This window comes from Anoplophora glabripennis, unplaced genomic scaffold (genome assembly GCF_000390285.2).
Source record: "Anoplophora glabripennis isolate ALB-LARVAE unplaced genomic scaffold, Agla_2.0 scaffold1431, whole genome shotgun sequence".
NCBI classification, from domain to species: domain Eukaryota; kingdom Metazoa; phylum Arthropoda; class Insecta; order Coleoptera; family Cerambycidae; genus Anoplophora; species Anoplophora glabripennis.
This window is the reverse complement of record NW_019417507.1, coordinates 1-25114: the sequence shown is the minus strand read 5'-3', so window position 1 is coordinate 25114 and position 25114 is coordinate 1. Positions and strand designations below refer to the sequence as shown.

Genomic DNA, 25114 nt, shown 5'->3' with positions numbered 1-25114 from the left:
TTTAAATTATTACCAGTATATAAAAAATGGTGTAGTATATTACCTGCCCAGCTCATGGCGAAAACTGAACTGTGAAAACTGAATCTTTAAGGATAATTTTTTCTTTAACCATAGTCAGCAAAATCATAGTACACCGCATTATCACTATAGATGAGACTACCTTTTGCAGACTGTAATTTTTTAATCTCAAGAAAGAGTCAAAGATGTTTATTTTTTAGAATAGCACTAATGCTTATACGAAATTTATTAATTCATTGCAGAATAGTATTCACAGATTAAAAAAATTATAAAGGAATGTAAAAACATATGTAAATGTCGATCACCTGTCATCGGATGCTCTCTGAACATCATAGCCGGTTACTTGATGCCCAACGTTTAGAATAGAATTGCTATAGTCTGTGAGAAAACTGTATCTAAAACGGCAGGAAACGAATTAAATTATAAATTTATGAAAAGGAAATATAAAATATGTAAAGTAAAAGAAAAATGCTTTAATATGGAAAATAAAAATGTTTTTGATTATTGAAACTAAGCAATTTAAATTTAGAGGTGTTATCATTTTGATGTTAATAATTTTTATCTAAGAAATTATGCAGAGGACTGTTTCTAACGCTGAAATTTTAAACAATTTTACTTCTTACACTAACATATGAAATCTGCTCAGGCCCACTGTGTAAAAGATCTGTAGAAAACAGGTTCAAACAGATATGAAAGTATGGAACAACTGGTTTATTAAACTTAAAAACGAGCAAAAATAATAAAGTATAATTTAAAATAAGTTCACAAAAGTTATTCAAAATAGTCTCCATTTTGAAGAAAGCATTTACTCACTTTTTTAATTATTACTATTAGGTATGTATTTATAGTCTACTATTGGTTACTATTAAATGGTGAAAATTTAAATATACCAAAATTAATTTAATAAAATATGTTTTAATTAAGTACATGCATTTCCCATCTTCTTTTCGTTTGAAATAAATTGTTTTAACCCACTGATGTGTGTGTATATAACTATTTTCTTGTAGCACTATGTATATTTAAAAACTGAAGCATTTTTATTATTATAAAAAATATAAAATAGCTAAATAAAAATCTAACTACTAACTAAAAATTAAGAAATAAAATGTAGGTATTGAATGAAATTTATTAACAAGTTAGCAACCAATTTCAATAAGTTTATTGAGGCACATCTCAGATTGTTGTAACTCGGCAACAGAAGATTCCCTGTTCCGAACCAATACCTCCATCTGTCGCTGGAGAGCTTCCTTCTGTCGCTGAAGAGCTTCCTCCTGTCGCTGAATTACAGTGATGCGGGTACGACAACCCCTAATGTTCTTTTCCAACCCCCTTCTTCGCCTGGCTGCTATCCTTGACCATTTTAAACGTCTTTCTTGCTCTTGGCGTATGAAGTCTTCCGTGGCCTCTTCATCAGCAGGTGTCTCATTGTCTTCTACTGAGGATGCATTGGATGGGCCTGGGGAAGGGGGATGTATTGCTGCTTTTAACATGGTTAAATTTTTTGCTCTGTAACAAGAATATTTTATTAATTTTAGCTAGTCTCATTATTATAATTTTAGGTTTTAGCAACATAAAAGATTTTTATTTATTTATTACCCTTTGCGAAGCATGGGAGCAGTAGATGTTTCCTTAGAGGTTTGGGTTTTTTTCTTCCTCGGATCAGATCTCTTCATTGCAGAGGTTGTGGCATCCTTACAAGCCCCTTGAGCCCAAGATGTGGGAGGTGTTCTAGAAAAAATAATATATGTAATAACTATTAGATAACATTTTTTAATATATTGAAAAAAAAAAATATGCATCAATTTTTAAAATTAAAAAAATTACCTTTCATCCTCTGTACAAGAGGATATATCAATAATAACGTTTTGTTGCTGAGGAGGCACTAATTGCACATTTTGATGTATGAGAATTCTGTTGTCCGCCATTAGTTCTTCTCGTGTAGTATCGCTTAAACGTCCACAATCACTCATCGCCATTTTTATTTAAAATAAGGATGTGGGAAATAACTAAATTTTGATCTAAAGCATTAACTCAGATATTTTATATTTATATTGTTCGAAGGTTTTATAAAACTGCAGACATTAGTAATAAATGTAATAGTACACATTTCCGTTCCATCCATGTTAGTGCATTAAACTATCAGGTCATTGAAGTTATATAGTAGGTACCTGGAGAGCAAAAAAAAATTTTTTCCGTACAGTATTGTAATTTAATAATTTATTTCCTTTAAAATTGTTAAGACAGCAAAATAAAAATTTGAAGTGTTAGCAAAATTGCAACTTGATTTCTATTTCCTCTTAAATCGATGTCGGTAAAATTGTAACGTGATATCTTGTTTCCTTTTTATTACAAACATGATGCAACTTTTTCTATAAAATCACCTTCAAATATCCAGGAAAAATACCCTCAACTATATAAAACCCCACATGCTTGAATTTGAGTTCCAATACTTAATTATATTTCTAACAAAATAGTCATAAATTTGTAGATAGGTGATTGATGTTACAGCTAGCTAGGCCAATAGTTCATATTATTGCCTTGGATATTCGTAAAACAATTACATTTTCCGACGGAAATTTTTAAATTATTTCAAGCTTTTGTAACAGATAACTTTACTTAATACAGATTAAATCCACGATATTCTCATAAATTTTCATATTTTTAAGTAAATTTCATAAGCTTCATTTAACTGACGTTATATCATCTAGAATATAATAAAATATTTCTTAGTGGCTATGAATTATGTATACAGGGTACTCTTTTATTATCATTTTTTAGAATTGCAGTAATACTTGTATGCACGTAACTACAAATCGCTAACCTTATCTGAACAATTTGATTAAGTTTGAACTAAGGCTCACTGATCTGTATATTTAGAAATATGTTGAAATTTTATGAAAATGAGCTTAATGTGTTTCATTTATGTACTCATGTAATTTTAATTATTTTTCCATGGTAAACAGTCTTGTGATGAATCTTACCCGGTTGAAAAATGTGCATATTTTCAAGATTTCATTATTTGAATATTTATTTATTTATTAACAAAAAATGTTATATTCATCACAAAATTGCAATGAGAAATTATAAAAATTATTTATTTACTTAATACTTCCTAAAAGTAATGTTAGGTACGATATATATTTTTCTGTATCAACAGAAAGAACAGTATCCTTAGCATTTTTACTAAAACATGTGTCTGATAATTTAATCAGACGTTATTACATTTCATTAAACATGAGAAGAAAAGCTAAGTTTGCAAAATGTCTTAACTAGTACTAACGAGAAAAAAGAAGATATATATATATATACAGAGTGAATATTTTAATCGAGCACAATAAATTAGGTAAACACTACAAATAGAATCAAGTACTATTTAAGGAAAAGTACTTACAATTTTTGACTAACATAATAATTTTAAAGAAAATACAGGGTGAAATATCAATTTACTAATTCAATTATTTTAAAGAAAATAAGGTTACAAGTTCTGATAATGCAATGATTTTAAAGGAAATAGATATTCAATAATATTTTTTGCTAATGTGATTATTTTTAAAGAAATATATTAAATTAGAAGTTTTGCTAACGCAGTGATTTTAAAGAAAATAGGGTATCTGATTATAAGTTAACGTAGAATAAAGTCAAATGTGTGAACTATAATCCACTACTATAATTTTTTATATTTTTCATTTTTCATATTTGTGTTTATCATTGGAAGTGCATTTTCTATAAAGAAATCAATGCTAATTACAGTACGTTTTTGTATTTGGCAATTTTAAGTATTTATAAGCATGAAATCGTTTTATGTATTTAATGTTCACTATTTTCTCTTAGAAATATATTCACATTGATGTTTTTTATACAGGGGAACCAAATAACTCAATAGCTGTTACTGAGTTACCCATGAAAAGGTTATTTAAGCTAATATACAGAGGTCTAAAGAGTGTCAATATTTTAACATGTGAGATATATAGATACCTACAGGTACATACAAGTATGTGTTGTCAGTACTAATTAATTTCTTGAGATTAACTTTCAGAAATTATCATATCCATGTCGCACAAAGTTCACCTTTTCTAATGCCTTAAGTCTATAGAGGGTTTTAAGCATATCATTTTAATATCTATCAAACAAAATATTTCAATATATTTCAGTATATTATCCTAAGTAAATGCTCATAGGTTACCAAAATCGTATCCTATTTGCTGGTAGATCCGTTTAAAATATTTATGTTTAATAGTAATAAGCCTTTATCATACTTGATGTAAAATAATAGTGCATGAGAGATATTTTTACTATTGTTAGATAATTAAACAGATACCTAAAGTGTGATACAAATTATTATAGATTTACCATTTCTTTATCTCCCAATATAAGTACATAGGTATTATTCACTCATAAAATAAATAATAATTACGTATTAAAAATAATACATGCCTTTAGGAAATTAAAAGGAAATCTAAATTTCAATTATTACAAATATTTATGAACATATAGAAGGTAGACTTGACAGGTGTCACATTTCAGCTACATCAATTGCTTATATTATATTATCACCTTGGTTAGTTGTAAAACAATTGTGTGTTTTCTCGAGGGACACTTAATACGGTGTACCTGATAAAGACCGGATATTCTCATATTGCTTTAACAAATTTCATAAGCAGTATTTTAACTAACATTACATCGTCTGCAGTGCTAATGATTACATACAGGGTACTCTTTCATAAATTCCATTTGTAGAAGTGCAGTATGCATGGAAATAGTTAACTTTGAACACTTTGATTACACTGGGCTATTAGAATATGTATGTTCCCTCTCTTATCATTTCCTTCTCGTACAGGAAGATGCGGCTCTGCAAATTATTTACATCATTATCTTCAAGAGGCGAACTCACATTACATATTTTCAAGTTAGGATAGTTTCAAGGATATTTTCAAGTTAGGATAGTAGACTAGGATAGTAGGATACTAAATAGTTATCCATGGATAACCGCCACGGGCATCCATGGGTAACCGTCACGGGTATCCATGGGTAACCGTCACGGGTATCCATGGATAACCGTTGGGTATCCATGGGTAACTGTCACGGGTATCCATGGGTAACCGTCACGGGTATCCATGGGTAACCGTCACGGGTATCCATGGATAACCGTTGGGTATCCATGGGTAACTGTCACGGGTATCCATGGGTAACCCTCACGGGTATCCATGGGTAACCGTCACGAGTATCCATGGGTAACTGTCGGGTATCCATGGGTAACCTTCACGGGTATCCATGGGTAACCGTCACGGGTATCCAAGGGTAACCGTCAGAGGTATCCATGGGTAACCGTCACGGGTACCAATGGGTAACCGTCACGGGTATCCATGGGTAACCGTCGGGTATCCATGGGTAAGCGTCACGGGTATCTATGGGTAACCTTCACGGGTATCCATGGGTAACCGTCACGGGTATCCATGGGTAACCGCCACGGGTATCCATGGGTAACTCACGGGTATCCATGAGTAACCGTCACGGGTATCCATGGGCAACCGTCGGGTATTCATGGGTAACCGTCACGGGTATCCATAGGTAACTGTCACGGGTATCCATGGGTATATCCATGGGTAACCGTCACGGGTATCCATGGGTAACCGTCACGGGTATCCATGGGTAACCGTCACGGGTATCGTGCTTTTAAAGAGAGCGTAATGTCTGGTAGGAAACCAATCGAAGTAATGCCAAATTCCGTTCCTGAGGACGAATGCTGGGGACCGCCTGAAAAGGTTTGCCGAATATGTCGAAAGCGAGAACGAAACGTTATTTTTCTACCTTGCGCCGATGTGGAAGTCTGCTGGATTTGTGGAATGCATATAAAATTTTGTACTTTATGTTATAAAGAACTTTCAGCAACAGTTCGAATATGATATGATGTATTACACCTACCTTATGCCAATAAATAGATATAAAAAATTTTGTTTTTCACGTTTCTTTTTCATATACCTATCGAGTCAGGTTGGCCGAGTGGTTAAGGCGCCTTGTTTAAGCTTTGGTTCCCAAACGGAGCGTGGGTTCGAATCCCACAACTAACATTTTTGATAGAAATGTAATTGCCTCCTGCGAGATTTGAACTCACGACCTCCGGTTTCCAAGACCAGTGCTCTGCCACTGAGCTAAAGAGACTCATGCTAGGTTTACTAGCAAGCCCACATATTAGGCTAAAATTTTTGCTAACACTAACAATTATAAAGAAAATAATATATCAGGTTACAGTTTATACTAAAATGCAAGTCTGAACCTGTAGAAAACAGGTCTGAACCAGTAGAGAACAAGTCTTAAATTGAGGTGACCTTGTCCCCAGACGACCAGAGGACATGACCTTGACGTGACCTTGTCACCAGACGACCCGAGGTCATGACCTTGACATGACCTGGACGTGACCTTGTCCCCAGACGACCAGAGGTCGATGACCTTGACATGACCTTGCCCCCAGACGACCAGAGGTCATGACCTTGACGTGACCTTGTTCCCAGACGACCAGAGGTCATGACCTTGTTCCCTGACGACCAGAGGTCACGACCTTGACCCCAGACGACCAGAGGTCGATGACCTTGCCGTGACCTTGGTCACGCAATACCGGATAAGAATGATGCAATGCTGTTAAAGGAAATAACAGGAATATCAGGTTAAAGTTTATGCTAAAACACAGGTCTAAACCAGTAGAAAACAAGTCTGGACCTGTAGAAACTTGACCTCGAATGATGCAATACCAGATAAGAATGATGCAATACTGTTTGGAGGTCATTAACCTCGAATGATGCAATATCGGATAAGAATGACGCAATGCTGTTAAAGGAAATAATATATCAGATTACAGATTATGCTAGCGTGGCAGTATTAAAGCAAATAGACTATCAAGTTGCAATTTTTGTTAACACTGTAAAATATAAAAACTGTATAAAGGAAATAAATTATTAGTTTTTACAATGATAAGAAACATAATAGCTGGATCGAGAACACCAACGTTATTTAGTCAGAGTTATTTCATCGAACGAGCAGGTTATATGTAAATTGAGTGAAGTTTCCACTAATTTAAGTGATGAAGAAAATTACGATTATAGTAAGCCTCTCGATGATATTCTGGCTAAATATGAAGAAGACGCACGGTGGGAGCAGATATACTTGCTTAATAATGTTTTTCCACTAATATCAAATGTCAACATTAAAATACAGTGTGGATTAAGTCCAGCTAGATCCTTCAGTCCTGCAATAATTATAAGGAATGGTAATGGCAATAAATTATCATTTTCTACCTACGAATGGCATACTCTCTTGGAGCTACTGGAACGTTTGAAAAAAGATTTCTTCCAAACACCCCTGCAAGGCTGGCCTGGTGAGTATAAACCTCTGACTCATCGTTGTGGAGATTACACAACAGTCACCCAAGCAGTCTATGAAAATATGAAAATGGTGCAGTTCATAAAATACAACATGTGCATCGATCTTTTCCTTCAAGATGTTGAAGAACTGTTAAATCTCGATACTTGTGTGCTGTCACATAGAATAACTATGCTAAATTCGCTGGAATTTTGTATGCACTATTATTGTCGTGGAATATGATCTTCGCGTAGTGTTTCATCGACATGGGCTCTCGGTGGAGACATCGGAAGTTCGATTCGAGCCCCACGTTGGGCGCCATGTCGAGGAATATGATCGATGGGATCGGTAACGACGGCATGGGCCCTCGGTGGAGACCTCGGAAGTTCGAGTCGAGCTCCACGTTGGGCGCCAAGTCGTGATATTATGACTGTTTGTGCCTAATGTTTGAGAATTGTGCGGGGAATTAGCAACATGGGCTCGCCCCACGCCGAGCGCCATGGCGCGGAATATGATCTGAATGCTGTGTTTGGTCGGCATGGGTCCTCAGTGGAGACATCGGGAGTTCTAACCGAGCTCCACGTTGGAAACCATGTCGCAACCTGTGATCTGGGATGTTAGTTCCCTTGACCGGGTTCCGCGGCAGGAACGCACGGAGTTCACGGGGATCGTCGCTATCGACGCCCGGTCGCACTATATTCTCTGACGATTGGAATCTGTGGTGGATATGACCTACAGACGTGGTGTCTAGGACACGAGCTCGCGGGGGAGATCTCGACGAAGAAGGTCGAGCTCCGCGTTGAGCGTCGTGTCGGGTTAGACTTTCTTGATATGGACCACTTAGGCGATGATCGTATGTTCGGGGGAAATCATGAGAATGGACGGGCGACGTACAAGTATTGTTTTGATAAAAAAGGCCGGCTTCGTCACCTATGACGTAGTCGGCTAAGGGGTTTTCGCTTACTATGGCACCCGAACGCGATGCGCATTGCTCCCGCTGGATACCACTTCGTAAAAAAGCTGAATGAACTGTAGCGTCGTCACCGACGGCTAACTCACGTTCCGAAACACCCGATATCGGAGGTAGGCCTCTATCGGGGCCAGACCGTGAACCGTGTTTGGACTCATGGGATTCCCCGGACCCTACCAGTTGGTACCTAGGTTGAACTTCGTCCCGAGTATCTGTGGGTGACCCACTTCGTGGTAACTCTTGGGTGCTACTCGGATCCGCGAGTGCGTTGTGAGGGGTGGTCGAGGTGGTGTCAATAACCCGTGTAACAGCGGACCTCAACGCATACGGCGCTGTGGCTGCGCCGTGCCTTCGGTCCCTCAGACTCTTCACGGAGCATCGATATAGCGTTGGCGGAAGAAGAGCCTGGAGTATCGCTGTGTCGATGCGAATGGCTATCGCACAGGATCTTCGTCGGAGGTGGTTAGTCTCGGACGGTATTGCAGGTCTCAAATGGATCTTGGAAATGTACCTCTGTTTCGATGCAGAGGGCTATCGAACAGGGTCTTCACCTCAGGCTAGGCTACCTCGGGTGGTATTTCTCGTGAAGCGAGTAGTGGTTGCAAGGCACTATTAATATCACGTCGAGGAATGGCGGCCTCGACGGAAGCCTCGTATAACTGCGTTTTGGCTCATCCGATTCGGACGAAAATTTAGTAAGATAATGTCAGTGACTTGAGAAGTGCTGCATTAAATTTTGACACCGATCGCTCAATAACTTTTGGAGTTATTGGCGATAGCGTCCTTGACCAATTCAAAAGTGTGGTGAAATTTCTGATGATTGTTTCTAAATGTCGTCGTGAAGCGTCCCGGGGTTCCACTGCAGGTTGCGAGAGCAGCGGCAGTGGTCACTGCGCGCTGGGATGGCGGACCCAGGCGAGATCGGTCGCGATGTGGGTGACATTGGAAACATCGCTCTGGAAGCGCTATCGTCGGGAGGATCGATGTCTGAAGACTCTTATAGAGGCTTTTTCATTTTGCCCGGCTGACGGCGATTGATTTTGCAACCGTGGCGGGTTTTTGGTTTGGATTGGAAAGGTAGGTAAATTTAATTGTTTCGCCTCCTTTCCAATTCAGCGGTCTCCGGCATATTCGTAGGTACAAGATTATGGCTTCTATGAATATACGGGGTGTTCTGAAATCTTGAAGCTCGCTCGAAGGGTGGAATACGACATTATAATATATTAGATATTGTAAATGATTGGATAAAGTCTAAAAAAAATTCTCTAAATATAAGCGAAATTTGTGAAAGTTCTTTTTGTGATATATCTAATGATTGTATATTAAGTAATGCCCTTCGTGAATATCTTTACTTTTATCAAACTAATGTACTGTTTGATATAAGTAATAAATTAAAATGTTAAGTAACATGTCTTTTATTTTTTGATAACCTTGGTAACTTCCTGCATTCCAAAAGGCTAATAACAACTTACACTAGTCATATCAGGTTACAGTTTATGTTAAAAAACAGGTCTGGGGCAGGAAAAAACAGGTCTGAACCAGCAGAAAACAGGTTAGAATCTGTAGAAAACAAGTCTGAACCAGTAGAAAACAGGTCTGAACCTGTAGCAAACAGGAGTGAACTTGTAGAAACTTGACTTCGACCGTATCGCATGCTGTCAATACCAGATAAGAATGACGCAATGCTGTTTGAAGGTCATTGACCTCCCCTTATCGGGATTGAATTTGAAATTTACCACCAACTGGCCATGTGACGTCACTTCCATGCCGCCATGACACTTCTTGCATGCCAACACCCACGCATCTCTTGCACAACGACAATGCCTACAAGAAGCCGTTGAAGGAGCAATGGACACTGACCATGTGACTTTGACCCCAGGTGACCTTGACCCTAGGCGACCTTGACAAGACCTTGACCCCAGGTGACCTTGACATGACCTTGACCCCAGGTGACCTTGGCCCTAGGCGACATTGACCCCCAGGCGACCTTGACCCCCAGGCGATCTTGACCCTAGGTGACCTTGACCTCAGGTGGCCTTGACATGACCTTGACCCCAGGTGACCTTGTCACGTCGCTTCCTGGTCCAGAACCGGCCTATTATATCTACTAATTAAATTTAGCTATTATTAACTTTAATGATAATAATAGGCAAAATGACTTTATTCTCGTCTGTTGCACGTCTCTTCGAGATTGGCTAGAGTTTCTAGTCAGGACGAACATCAGATGAAGTTAAGGTCTGATCTGCAGGCACGACGTAATCTCAACTTGGTTTATGAAGGGTTATCTACTAGTCAATCTGAAGTGCAAGGAGGTGCTTCAACTATAGGGAAAATCCCGCAACGTTCGCTGTTGGATCAGGACATTTGTCTTATACCAGAGATAGTCCAACCTCCAAATGTAGCTGCAGGAGTTTCGTATGACTTGGTTGATGTCTCTGATTTTAGGAATGAAGGGTCACATTGTCGAAGAGAAGAGTTACTGTCGAATGATATGGTACAACAGCAACCCCCGCATTCGAGTAGGACATACCATCCCCGGTCTGGTTTGGATAATATTTGTCTAGTAGTTCCTTCGACGGATGGTACTGGTGCAGTCACGGAACCACACGTTCGGTTTGATGATGTTGTCTCCCCAGTTCGTAGATCTTCGGGACCAAGGGAGAGTAGATGTCATCCTGGGAATATTGGTGGACTTGATGCTTCCATTCCATTGGATAATTTAAGGGCCCGTTCTGGTACCGAACAGGATCCTTTCAAAGATGGGATGAATTAACTAGGCAGCTTCGGGATGCATTTCGACCTCATGACTATGAGTACCTGCTATGGGACGAAATCCGAAACAGGACCCAAGGAGCTCAAGAGAAGGTTGTCAACTTTGTTTCTGTCATGGAAAACTTATTCCGGAAATTGTCACATCACCCTTCCCAAGAAACTAGATTGGATCTTATCCAACGAAACTTACTACCTTACATCCAAAGGCAATTAGCAACTCATTCCATTTATTCTATCTCCGAGCTAGTTCGTCTCAGTAGAGTCATAGAAGAGACTGATATGAGACTACAAAAGTTTACACCACCACCTAGCAACCACAGAAGTTTACTGGAGCCGGAATTAGCATATAGACGACCTCCTAATCATCCGGCCACCTCGGTGAATGCCATTGAAGAAATACCGGAGCCTCAACCATCGACCTCTCAACCTCCTTCGGTAATTCCCGCTATTTCGCCAAGCCCTACTGTAGGATCTTCGGCTGTATCTGACATTTTTAGTAAATTCGTCCTTTTATTTCCACTTCGAACTGCAACTGCTGTCAATGTGACAAAGATCTTCGAGGAAAATGTTATTTTACTCTTTGGAGCTCCAACAAAGGTAATTATGGATAATGGCGTCCAATTTAGATCCAATCACTTCATTAAACTACTCGAGAAATATTCAATCACACCTGGCCATATTGCGAATTATCATGCCCAAGCCAATCCAGTGGAGAGAGTCCACCGGGTAGTGAAAACAGTCCTCACTTCATACGTTGGTGATATCCATCGTGCCTGGGATAAGTATCTTGCTCAAGTAGCGTGTGCCCTTCGATGTTCTCGCCATGAGACTACCCAGGTGACTCCGAACTTTATAATGTTTGCTCGAGAAATCCGTTTATCAGGAGCAGAAGAAATCCATCCTCGAGCTGATAATCCCGAAGAATTCAACGCGTTGGATCGTTCCGACGCTGTGAAAGAAGTTTTTCAGGATGTCTCTAGGAGACTGAAACAAGCCTTTGAAAGAAGTCGGAAGTATTATAACTTACGTCGCAGAGACGAACGATTCCTATTACATCAGCGTGTCTGGAAAAGAAACTACGCCCTTTCCGATGCCAGCAAGGGACTAACTTCAAAACTAAGTTCAAAGTTCGACGGCCCTTATACTATAGTAAAAGTCTTATCTCCGTGGTCGTATGAATTAGCTGATGATACCGGTCGACGTCGTGGTGTTTGGCATGCCAAAGATATTAAAGCACACCCTCCAGAAGATTAGATATTCTTTTATCATTTTACATGTCACAGCTATGCTGCGAGATTGGTCACCCTTATTTTTATTTTTTTGGAGAAGGAAACGATTTTCTGGGAAAAGGGGGGGAGGGGTTGTTACGGGTTTATTTTGTCACCCTGTAAAATGCCGAATTTATTTTATTGCGGCAGGATCTGGACGATTCGGTTCCACAAAATACCTACATAACTATTTCAATTATAATTATTTATACTTAACATTACTTCATTGATAATAAGAAAGAAAAAGATCAATAAATATTATTATCTCAATAATTTCGCTCCAGCTAGAAATGAACGGCTTTATAATTCTATCACAGCCGAGTATGGGCAAAAAGACGATAAGTTTTTGCGGCTTGAAATAAAATTAAAGAGGGACTTGGTATTTAGGCTTGAAAGAAAGCAGTCAAAACGCAAAATTGCGGATCTAACCCAGTTAATTAATTAAATAATCCGTTGCACTGCGACCACTTGTTATTGTCGTTGTAGCTAGGCTAGAACGCAGATTAGTGTCTGCATTTTTGGTATGAAGTGCAAGAGGACTTATAAGAAAGGCCGCACAACATCTCAGGCCTTTTTCTTTGTGATTTTCTATGGTCGTCCATTCTGGGACCGACTTACATAGTACATCGTGGAGCCCCAATAATTTGATAACACCCAGTTAGAACATCGTAGATCGCGGAAACGAAGCACCAGCCGCAACCCCAAAATTAGCACGTGGTCACTCCGTAGAGGACTGCTTATCACCCAGGATCCTTATACCACCGGACGATAACGTCATATTTATAATTTATATTATTTTACGTTACCCGTTAGTTGTTCCAAGATTTACCCGGCGGAGCCACGCCCTTAAATGGTTTAACATTTTATTGAAAGAAGCCCTCAAATAATTTATTGCCATTTAATATTACTTTATATTTAACGTTTATACGCCTGTAAACCTCATAGTATATACTACGGGGGGCCTTTTTATTCCTCATATTAATTGTACCAAAATATATACCATTGGTTTGTAACACAAACGGGGACGTACTGGTATGATTCTGTAACCGTTTTGGCTCTAGAGCCACGCCCTATTGCCTATTCTTATTATAATCATAGTTTGACCAATCAAAGCAGTTATTAGTCATAGTTAATTGATTTTTTTTTCCTTTTCAATACAATAAATCTTAAAGTTACTATACTCTTTCGTTATTTTATAATTTTCGTTTAGTTATCGTAGCCTTGATGCACCAGCAGAGATAGAGACTGCACCTCCACTCCCGATCTCACTGAGCTGCCGGACTCTCTGCTAACTTTGCAACCGATCAGTCACAAATAAAAAGGCTATATATAACTAGCAGTCTCGCCCCTTTTTGTTTTTTTTTAATATACTACCATGTCCATGAGTGGGCAACCGTAGCAATTCAACTAAAACGTTTCGATTTCAATAATCAATACATCTTATTGGATGAATGAAGATAAAGCTGTGAAACGGGTATACTACGTTATTTACCAAAATACATTTTTGAGATTTCTCATCTTTCTTATAACGACAAACTTTCCAGTATACAGGGTGATTCAGTCATAATGTCATTAATTTTAAGAGCAGATAGAGAAAAATGAGTATAATACGATGGCGTGATTAAAAAAAAAATTAAATGCATATTTAACCTGAAAAAAAATATTTTCAAATCATTATTTAACCCCCTTTTCAGGCTGTTACTGACCGGCTGACGTCAGCCGGCTACGATATGAACAAAGCGACCTAGATGCAATGTTGCCATATTTATATATTTTCGCACATATAAAGACAATAAATAAACGGTTTGCTCACGTCAGCCAATAATAATTTAAAATGCTATAAATTATTTTTTTATAATTATGCAATCAACATATTAAATTGTTATTGTTGCCCAGCAAGAACTTCGAGGAGGTCTGAGCATGACATGCCAAAAATATTTTTTTATTAACATCATAGTGATAATTTTTTAATTTGCTGTAAGCCTTCTACTAAAAATTGAAAGTAACGCGGCCCATTCAGATGTACAGGTAGAAATTGCGGCCCAATTAAACGATCGCCATATACTCCTGTCCATACATTAACACCCAACCTCCTCTAAAAGCTAAACCGATGAGTAGTGTGCGGGTTTTCATCTGACCAAATGTGACTATTATGGCTGCAAAGAAATTAGCTCTGTTTCACTTTAAATAAAATTTAATATTGAAATTACAAAACCCCAAGAGTGCAAATAATTTAAATTTCATTTCATAACCATTTCAATTTCATTACAGAAATAATGACATAAAAAACCAACACTCACTAGATAAATTATAAAGAGAGGGTGAAATGTATGTAGTATTTAAATATTGACTAAGTAATAGAAGATAAAAATATAATCGGACGAAAACATAAATAACTCGGTACGTATTTCCGACCTAGGTCAACCTGTGTCGCGGTCAATAACCTTCTAATTTGCACGTGTGCACTTTAGTAGGATCGTACTCCATGCAAAGTAGAGCAAAAAGTTGTCGGTCTTTTATCAAAGGAAAATCGTCATCAATGAATAGGGATGATTGATTTCGAATGTACGGTTATTACAATTTATCATTTTTAATATTATTAACGTTTTCACGTTTTATAATTTATTATGTTAAATAATACACAGTTTTAGTATTTCAGTTTATTATTCAATATGCAGTTACGTATAACCAAAGTTTACATAATAAATGTAAACTTTAGTGTAAATCTAAACTTTGGTGTAATTTAGGTAGGCACTTATTGTTTTTGAGAAAGCAATACTTATGTATTTTACCTGTTTAAAATACCATCACGAGTAAAACAGCATTCATCCGTCCAGAGCACTTTGTTAATAAAGTTCTGCTGCACTTAGGAACCAATTGCAAAATTCAAGACGATTGGGGAAATCAGCTGCTTCTAAAGCTTGAACTTTTTGAAAATGTGTTATGTTAACTCCTTTGCGGGAAAAATGCGGGAGATATGGAGGGTGGTAGATTTGAATAAACGCTTTAAATTGTTAAGTAATGGTTTTGTAACCGTGTGTAGTGTATTTTGTATATTCGGGTATTTAGTGTGCCGACTTTTTTTATTTGATAAAGTACAGTGTGCCTACAAACCTCTGCTTTATTTATTTTCTTTTAACGAAAGTTGACTTCGAGAAGTCAGGCTTGTTAAAACATTTTGCACTAAATTATTAAAATTAGTTATAATAAAATGCAGCATGATCCTTTATTTACTTGCATTTTATTGGTTTCATACATATGTATCCGTTCTAAAGCAGATTAATTAAATGTGAACACAGTTTATGATGTGAACTTGGCAACGCTGTTCGCTTCAGCTGACGATTTGTTCGTGACATTACGTTACAAAATTTTCCGAGCATCCGGGCATCTGGCAGGGCCGCCTTCTTAGCGGGAGTTATGGGTTGATTTCCTTCATTTTTAAAAGTCGAGTAAAAAATTTTTTTTCCCGATTTTCAGTCTTTATTAAGTTTTCCGAATACGTGATTAGAATTAATGACATTATGACTGAATCACCCTGTATATTTGACATCATGGAATACAAACGTTTAAGAGGTGATCTTCATTAAATCCGACATAATTGGTAATGAAAGTTGTCGTTTGAGATCAGTAATCCGACATCGTAATGGTCATCAAATAGCCCAGTCGGTACAATTAATTTAGCACCAAAAGCACAGGTAATTAGCAATATGGCTGATTTTTTATATATAAGTTCTTCAAAGTACACAGATTAATATAAGAAAAAGTTCACTGGTCTATCAATTTCCCAAAGTCCAAAAAAATTTTGAAAATCATTTAGATTTTGGAAATTCTTTAATATTTTGGACTCGGATCAAGATTCGACCTTAATTCAATGCAAAAAAATAAAAAATAAAAAAAATTAAAAATTTCAAAAAATTTTCAAAATTAATTTTGGAAAACAAATTTCCAATTTTTTTTTCTTAGATTTTCAAATATTCTCAAAGTAGTAAATAAATAAATATATACATATTTTTATTACAAAATTAGATACATATTTACATTACAAAGTCATAGGAAAAAAAATATTACAAAATTACACAGAATCATCGTTTTCACATATTTATATTTTACTCTTTGAATATTCGTCTTCATATCGTAACAGTATCAAATTTTATATTAAACTATCAAAGGAGATTTACACCGGGAACCAGAAAAATTACTATTTTCTTATATTATACAAAAAATCATTAAAAGTGAGAAACATTCGTAACCAAATGAATTTGTGCTTAGAGATTCTTAATCTGCGTAATTCCCCCAACATTTTAAAAAATACCATTACCAACATACCATTAAAAAGTTTAGACTTCCTACTTGAAAATAGGCCTATTCTTCCCCTATAAGATGGCATTTTTTATTTTTCTCCATATTCATTTCAGTCCAAAATATTAAAGTATTTCAAAAATCGTTTTTCAAAATTTTTTTGGAGTTTGGAAAATCGATAAACCAGTGAAGTTTTTCTTATATTAATCTGCGTACGTTGAAGTGCTTATAGAAAAAAAGCTAGCCATATTGCTAGTTACTTGTTTCTGTGGTCTCCACCGACTAGGCTAAAAATAATAATGAGAAACTAGGAGCAGAAGCATCATACCACTTTAGAAAACTTATTACCCTCTATAAATTTTGTGTTCAGCACTTCATTTTAAAATACAAATTTAGAAATTTATAACCAACATGGGTATACAGGGTGTCACCTAACGAATGATACATACTTCAAGGGTATAATCTAGAACCCAAATGGTGGATTTAACCAAAGTTACTTAAACGAATAATGCCGTAAAAAAAGTTACAGGGTGTTAAAAGTTTCTTTTTTAATTCTTGTTTTCTCCTTAACTCAGAACCGATTTGAACAAAATTCGCTGTTGCTTAGTTTCTCTTCATGAAGTATGCAGCGATCATATTCGTATTAAGTTAAATCATACAGGGTGTTCATTTTACTACAACCCTTTGGGAATATTCTTCTATAACTTTTTTGTACGTTTAAATTTTTACACGCAACTATCAGAAATAGGTAGAGAATTTTATTCAACACAAAAAATGTATACCTATCAAAAGTCGAAATTATGCTCGGTTATGAAGATATTACAGAAAATATTTATTAACACATACCCCATATTTTTTGGAAATAACTACGTATCTACTCGTATAACAAGATGGCAATTTCGATAGTCACTGTCAAGTTAGTATTTTGCAAAAGTTTTTTTCTGAAAATGCCTCGTCTAATGAATTTACGAATTATCAAAAAAGACTAAATCCTAAATTATATTTGTGGTCAATATCAGCATAAAAGTTAGCCTGCCTGCTTTAGTGAAATTTAAAAAACCATACATTCTTTGCATGGCAATCGACCAATTTAACACGTAAAAACTGGTCTGTAATTTTGTAATGGTTTTAGATGAAAAAAAATGGTATTTGGAAAAAGTGTTTCTATTCAATAGATCTTCCAATTTCTGAAATAAAAATGGTATGCTTCTGACAAAAAAATGTTTGAAGCGTCGCGACGCCCAGCGTCGCTTAATTATAACTTTCATATCCATCGCAATTTCAAGCATCAATCAGCCCAAATAAAATACTTTTTACAGAACTCAATTTGCTGCAGCCGTTTACGAGAAAAACTCATTTCCCATGATAAAAGAATCACCCGCTACAGGAACATTTTAGTGGATATGCTGCTAAGAGAACATATTATGAAGAACTTGATTCGAATCGCAGACAGCCTTCTCATACATGGTTTGCTTCTTAATAAAGAAGCACAGTTTCAGTTTCCTAGTTTCCAGTTTCTCCTAATATGGTGAATACACCATATTAGGAGAAACTAGAAACTGGAAACTTTCGGTTTAATTCACGAAATGGAAGGTACTCGTACGTTCAAAGAAGAAGAAACGAAGAACAAATTCTAGAAAGAGTAGAAGAAAATCCCGAAGTTAGTATTCGTCGTTTGTCAGCAGTCGCAGGAGTTGGCCGCAAAATCGTTTCAACTGTACTCCACACGCAGCAGGTACAATGTTTCCATTTTAACCCTGTACAAAATTTGCTTGATCCAGACCGCCCACTAAGATCAACATTTTGCGAAGGATTTCTCCAGTTACATAAAGGGATCACACATTTCTTGGGAGAATTGCCTTTACAGATAAAACTGTTTTTACACGTAGAGGTGTTTTTAATTGAAAAAACTCTCACGTGTGGAGTGAAGAATCTACACGCATTAAAAGAGCATCACTTCCAACACGAATTTTCAGTTAACGTTTGGTGCGGTATTATAAGAAAATTTATTTTGGAGCTTATCACTTTAATTGCAAGGTTGAACGGCCAAAATTATTTGGAATTTCTTCGGCAAGAACTTTCTCTCAAAGAAGTACGCATTACCTAATATTGACGACAAATGTGGTTCATGCACGGTGGTGCTCCTGCTCCTTACACCCCATTTGGTGAGAGATCATTTAAAGCAAGCATTTCGTTGGCCCTCTCGCTGTTTGGGTTTTAATCCGTTAGACTTTTACGTTTGGAATTATTTGAAAGGAATTGTTTATAACTGTAACACCTAATACGGGAAAAGAACTTTGGGATATAATAAAAGACGCCTTACGACAAGTTAGAGGAACGTATAATTAGTTTCCTATTCCCAATAGTTTCATAAAACATTTAAGCAAATGTGTCGAAGAGAATGTGGGACACGCAGAACATTTATTATAAATTAGTAAACTTTTTATTACTACCACCTACCTACCTTACCGCCTACCTTTTTATTACTACATTTATTATGTTATTAATTATGTTATTTATTATGTTTATTATGGATATGTATTACATATTTTCAAAATATATGGGGTACCTATGTGTTAATAAATATTTTCTGTAATAACTTCATAACCGCGCATAATTTCGATTTTTGATAGGTAGCCTATATTTTTTTGTGTAGAATAAAAGTCTCTACCTATTTCTGATAGTTGCGTGTAAACATTTAAACGTACAAAAAAGTTACAGAGGGTTGTAGTAAAATGGACGTCCTGTATGATTTAACCTAATAGGAACATAATCAGTGCATACTCATGAAGAGAAACTAAGCAACAGCAAATTTTGCTCAAATCGTTTAACTGGGTTCTGAGTTAAGGAGAAAACAAGAATTAAAAAAGAAACGTTTAACACCCTGTAACTTTTTTCTACGACATTTTTCGTTTAAGCAAGTTTGGTTAAATCGACACCATTTAGTTTCTAGATTATACCCTTGAGGTATGTATCATTCGTTAGGTGACACCATGTATACAGGCTGTCTTATGGTGACGACCCATTAGAATATTTCAGAAACTACCTCGATTTTAATTACTTAAATTTAGGCTTTGGGGTTTTCGGGGTACTCTCTAAATGCCATTGTGGTAGCACTTTTGGTTATAAAAGATGTCGTCAATTACTTCTTTATTTTAAATAGAATATAGTACAATCTCACTAATCCGGCACCATTAAAAACCTAAGAGTGCCGGAGTACTGGAAAATTCGGATTAATGGAAAATGTATATGTAAATAGTATTAAATTAAAAAACGTTACTTTTAATTGTTTATTAACAAAGAGATTGATACATAGATACATATATATTACAGTTGTGTATGCATATATATGTATATTGGAATGTTTTTGTGTTTCTGTAAAATAATCTTTCAACTAAACTATAACTGTATAAACTGTATTCTTCAAGGATAGTAAAGAAACTCGGAAAAAATAACGCCGGATTACTGGACGTGCCGGTGTAGTGAAGTGCCGGATTGTAGAGATTCTACTGTAGTCTGTATATTTTTGCATATTTGGATTCTACGCGTAATTTTAGGGGAACTTTTATCGAGCTTCCCTACATCTATCTAATGGTATTCGAGATATTTCAATTATTTCAGAAAAAGTTGCTTTTCGATAGCCTATTTCAAAATTGTCTATTTTTTACATCTTGCAAGCCGAAGTACTGATATTTGGGAGGGAGATAGTGGGATGCCTATCATTTATTACAATTACTTTAAAAACTGTTTAATTTTAGACAGCGCTGTGAAAATTTATTGTCGAATTTGCTTAACTTCAGACCGTCAATTTTTCTATTGTACCTTGTATATTTAATCAAAATGTGTTCTAGAATTTTACTCTCTATCGATATTACACTTCCCTCTACCTATCTCTACCTACATTAAAATAAAAATTAACTAAACTAATTTAGGTGTGGTTACATTTTTGCTAAGATCTGACACGTAAAATGTTCTATCAAATGTAGGTATTTGTAAAGGTTAACTGATTTTTAGAATCCTATAATAACATTATCAGATTGGAGTTAAGAGGTCCCGATAATTCTATTAGAGTCAGGCAAATCAGAGTTCTTGGAAATATAGATGGAGAATCTCTTCAAGTTGGAAAACAGTATAATTATTTAACATTACAACAAAAGAACTGTGAAGCTGAAACTTTAAGAGTGTTTCGACTTATAACATCTCAAGTATTTGGTAAATTACTTCAAGGTGAAAACTGTCAGAGTTTACATAATTCCGAGGAAGATAATTTATCATTACAGAAAAGTATCGAATCAATTGAAGAAAGTAACAATTTGAGGGAACATATGGTTGGAATTTTGTTTAGCAGGAGTAAATTGACTCATCTACAGAAACAGGTAGGTAATTATAATAAAAAAATTTATTTCGATTTCGAACGGTCGCACATATGAAAAAACAATAACAGCCCAAAAAGTTTCTTAACAAAACAGAAAATTCAACTTATATTTTAGAAATTACCAGCGGCGCACCGCACAAAAGTTCAGAGGAAGAAAAAGGGGCATATAACTCCCGAAAAAATATCACCCAGTAGAATCTTACAACAATGATGTAAGCCCTACAGCTTAACTTATATTCCAAATTTGATCTAAATGTCTCAAAAATTGTAGGAACAATAGAGAAAAAAACAAAAAAAAACCTTCAACACCCTGTAGATCGGTAACGAAGCGTTTGCGGACCTATGTTTACATGAATTTTTAATCATAAAATAAGCCCAATTCCTTATGCACATTCAACGCAAGATAAAGGTTTCCAACCTAAAAGGCATACTACTTTTAAAGGAGCAAGCCGGTGGACTATTAATAGGAATTTTGGGTGGCATCAATAATTAGGGGCGTGTCATATTTTTTTTGTGTAGGCACGTGTGTAACGACACAAAAAATTGCAAGCCTGAAGTATATGCATTATAAAAAGAGAAGAGTATACAGGTTTTGAAATTATTTTGTCTTGCCACATTATTTTTCTTCCCTGAGAAAATTAATATTTTGAAATAAGAATTTGTGTTACATTCTGTAGAAAGTAGGTAGGTAGGTCATGAAGACAACAAAATAAAAAAATATTATAAACTACAGTTTTATTATAACTTATACAGTTTCGGAAGGAAAGGGAAATATTTTAAGGACGTGTTCTGGATGTGAAAATAAGTAAATAAGTTCTTGACATTATGGGTCCGGAAATGTTTCCTTTCTGAGATAGATGTCGAAAGAAATTTAAAATCCGTTTTTTTCTAAATATCTCGAAAACGATTTAACATATTACACTGCCACTGTACTATACACAAAAGCTCAGTGTAATAGCTTAAATCGTTTTCGAAATATTCAGAAAAACAGGATTTTTTAAAATTTTACATCTATCAGAAAGGAAGCATTTCCGGGCCCATAATGTTATGAACTTATTTACTTATTTTGACATCATTTTATAAACAATGAAAAAACAGAACAGTCTAATAATATGTCCAACCACCATTTGTATCAGTAACGGCTTGTAATCTGTTTGGCATAGATGTAACAAGGCATAGTATATAATTATTCACGTCTATAGCGTTCCAAATATTTTGAATACGTTCCTAGAGCGTATCTCTATTTGGTGGAATATCGTCATACTGTTCATTCAACTGACGCATTACATAAACCCATTAATGTTTTTTTTTTTAATAAGAAGTAATTTCCATTTTGTTTAATTCCAAAATATTGATTAGAACTCGGGTTCACGGAAATATTATTTTTGGGGTGAACATGGGGGTTAGTTTGCATCCGTTTAAATCCGTTTTAGGCTAAAAGAATAAATATTAGTCCTTATTAATATGTATTTACCTTTTTGAGATTAACACGGGTCAATGCGAATTCACAAACTTTACTTGATATCTTGCTAACATCTAATGTAAATTTAGTAATATCTTCCAAGGTAACTCACTCTGGAGGGATATCTGATCATTCTATTGTTCCATGTTCAACGAATTTTAGTAAGCGTAACAATCCCATACGGTTTTTTACGTATAGAGATTTTAAATACTTCGATGATCATTTATTTCATCAAGATTTGTCTATTATAAATTGGAATCATATTTACAGTCTTCAGAGTGTAGATGCCATGCTTGATTATTTTAATTCTAATTTACTTGAACTTTTTGACAAGCATGAATAATGAAGCTATTTGCGTACCGTTAGAGTGACTAAAAGACGTGCCCCATGGCTCACCGACACCATTAAGGAGATGATTAAGTTAAGAGATAAGGCTTATCATAAATACAAAAAGTTTCGCTTAGGTAGAGATTGGTCCTGTTATAAAGATCTTAGAAATTATGTCACTGAGGCTATCCGTAGGGAAAAAAAGTCGTATTTATTTTGGGTCCTTAAATGATCCCAATGTAATAAATACTTATTTTAATAATGTCATGCCAATTTCATCCTCTCATGAACAAGCTAAATTGCTTAATAAATATAACAATTATGTTCCATTTAAAAATATTGATAAATTTTATTTTCATACTGTGACCACCAATGATATTAGTAAGTACATTAATTTGATCAAATCTCAATCAGCTGGTTCTGACTATATCTCTGTTATCATGCTCAAATTGGTTGCAGAACATTTATTAAATTACCTTACTTATATAATTAATACATCCATTTTAACGCAGACTTTTCCCAGATGTTGGAAAAATGCTAATGTTATTCCGTTGCCGAAAATACCTAATGCTACCGATTTAAATCATCTTCGGCCTATTAGTATCTTGCCTACTATCTCCAAAGTTCTCGAAATGGTTATGAAAACCAAATGTCGCAGTTTATTTTTGATAATGATATTATCCCTTCCTTTCAGTCCGGCTTTAGGCCTCAGCACAGTACCACTACTGCATTAGCACATATTTCAGATGAAATTTATAACGTCACTGATAATGGTTTAATTACGTCCTTGATTCTTTTAGATTATAGCAAGGCGTTCGACACATTGGACCACTCTATCATTTGTAAAAAGTTAATGTACTTTGGCTTTGACAATAGTGCTGCCTCCTACATTTTTAGTTATTTGTCTGGCAGAACACAGCAAGTAATCATAAACTCTAATGTGTCTGACGTCTTGCCAGTGACTCATGGGGTTCCTCAGTGGTCCATTTTAGGGCCCTTGCTGTTCTCTATTTATATAGCGGATTTTTATACATTTTTGAATAAATGTTCTGTGCATCATTACGCTGATGATACCCAAGTGTATCTCAATTGTCGTGTTACGGACTTAGCTGCTTTTAATGATTGTATTAATTACGACTTAAACTCATTGTTAAATGTCTCTGCTGCTCATAGATTGAAGCTAAATCCTGACAAATCTAAAGTCATAATTTTTGGTCCTAAAAATAAACATATTATGGCGAAAATGGAATTGAATTTAAAATTAGGAGATATTTCTTTAAATTTTACCAATGAGTGTAATAATCTGGGACTTTGGTTTGATGAGGAGCTAAGATTTACCAAGCATGTAAACAATCTGTGTCGATTATCGTATAATACCTTAAAGCAACTTTATCCCCATCGTGCCATCATGGATTCATCTCTAAAAATCAGTTTATGTAATTCTTTAATATTTTTAAAGCTCTCATACTGTGACTGTATCTATGGCCCAGCTCTACTACACTCCGATAATCAGCGTTTGCAGCGAATTCAAAATAGTTGTTTTAGTTTTGCATATGGAATTAGAAAATTTGAACGAGGAATTACTGAGTTAATTAAAAAACATAATTTTCTTAATCTTTCGTACTCTCGTAAGTTGCACTCTTTATGTTTAACTCATAAAATTCTTCAGCAAAAGTGCCCTGTATACTTCCATAAAAAATTTAAGAGGCTTCATAAAGCCACTTCGATATTTAATCCTCGTTATTCGCGTTTATTAGAGATTCCTCGCCACGCCACTGCCCTGTATACTAGAAGTTTTATCTATCACGCCTGTAAAGAATATAATGCTTTGCCCGTTTGTTTTAAGTCATACACTATTTTGAACTTTAAAAAAAAGTTAAAGCAATTTCTTTTGGATGATTTTAATGCTAGTTAATAATTTGCTGTCACTAAACTGTCTTTTAGGATGTCGTTAACTGTTTGTTTTTTTTTTCACTTTGTCACTACGAGTTTTTCATTTGATTCATATATATGTGTCCCTATATATTTTTCAATATATGTTCATATTATGTAGGGATTATGTTTAGAGATTTTATTATACTTAGGGTATTTTGTGTTCTTCATTCATTTATTTTTTTTCTGTCTATTCATACTGTTTCTAGGGGTTAAGTTGAAAGCAGTTTTAAACTGACACTTCGCCCCTTTACAAACTTATTATTTTCTATTTGTTTACATGTACATGTACTTGAGCTAAATAATTGTAATAAAAGACATTATTATTAATATTATTA

General features: G+C 35.5%; 1 non-coding gene across 1 annotated transcript; it reads right to left on the bottom strand.

The window, feature by feature from the left end:
- Positions 1-6105: 6105 nt before the first annotated feature.
- Trnap-ugg lies at positions 6106-6177 on the bottom strand. The gene has a single exon. It is a non-coding gene; the product is annotated as a tRNA-Pro (tRNA).
- Positions 6178-25114: the final 18937 nt, after the last annotated feature.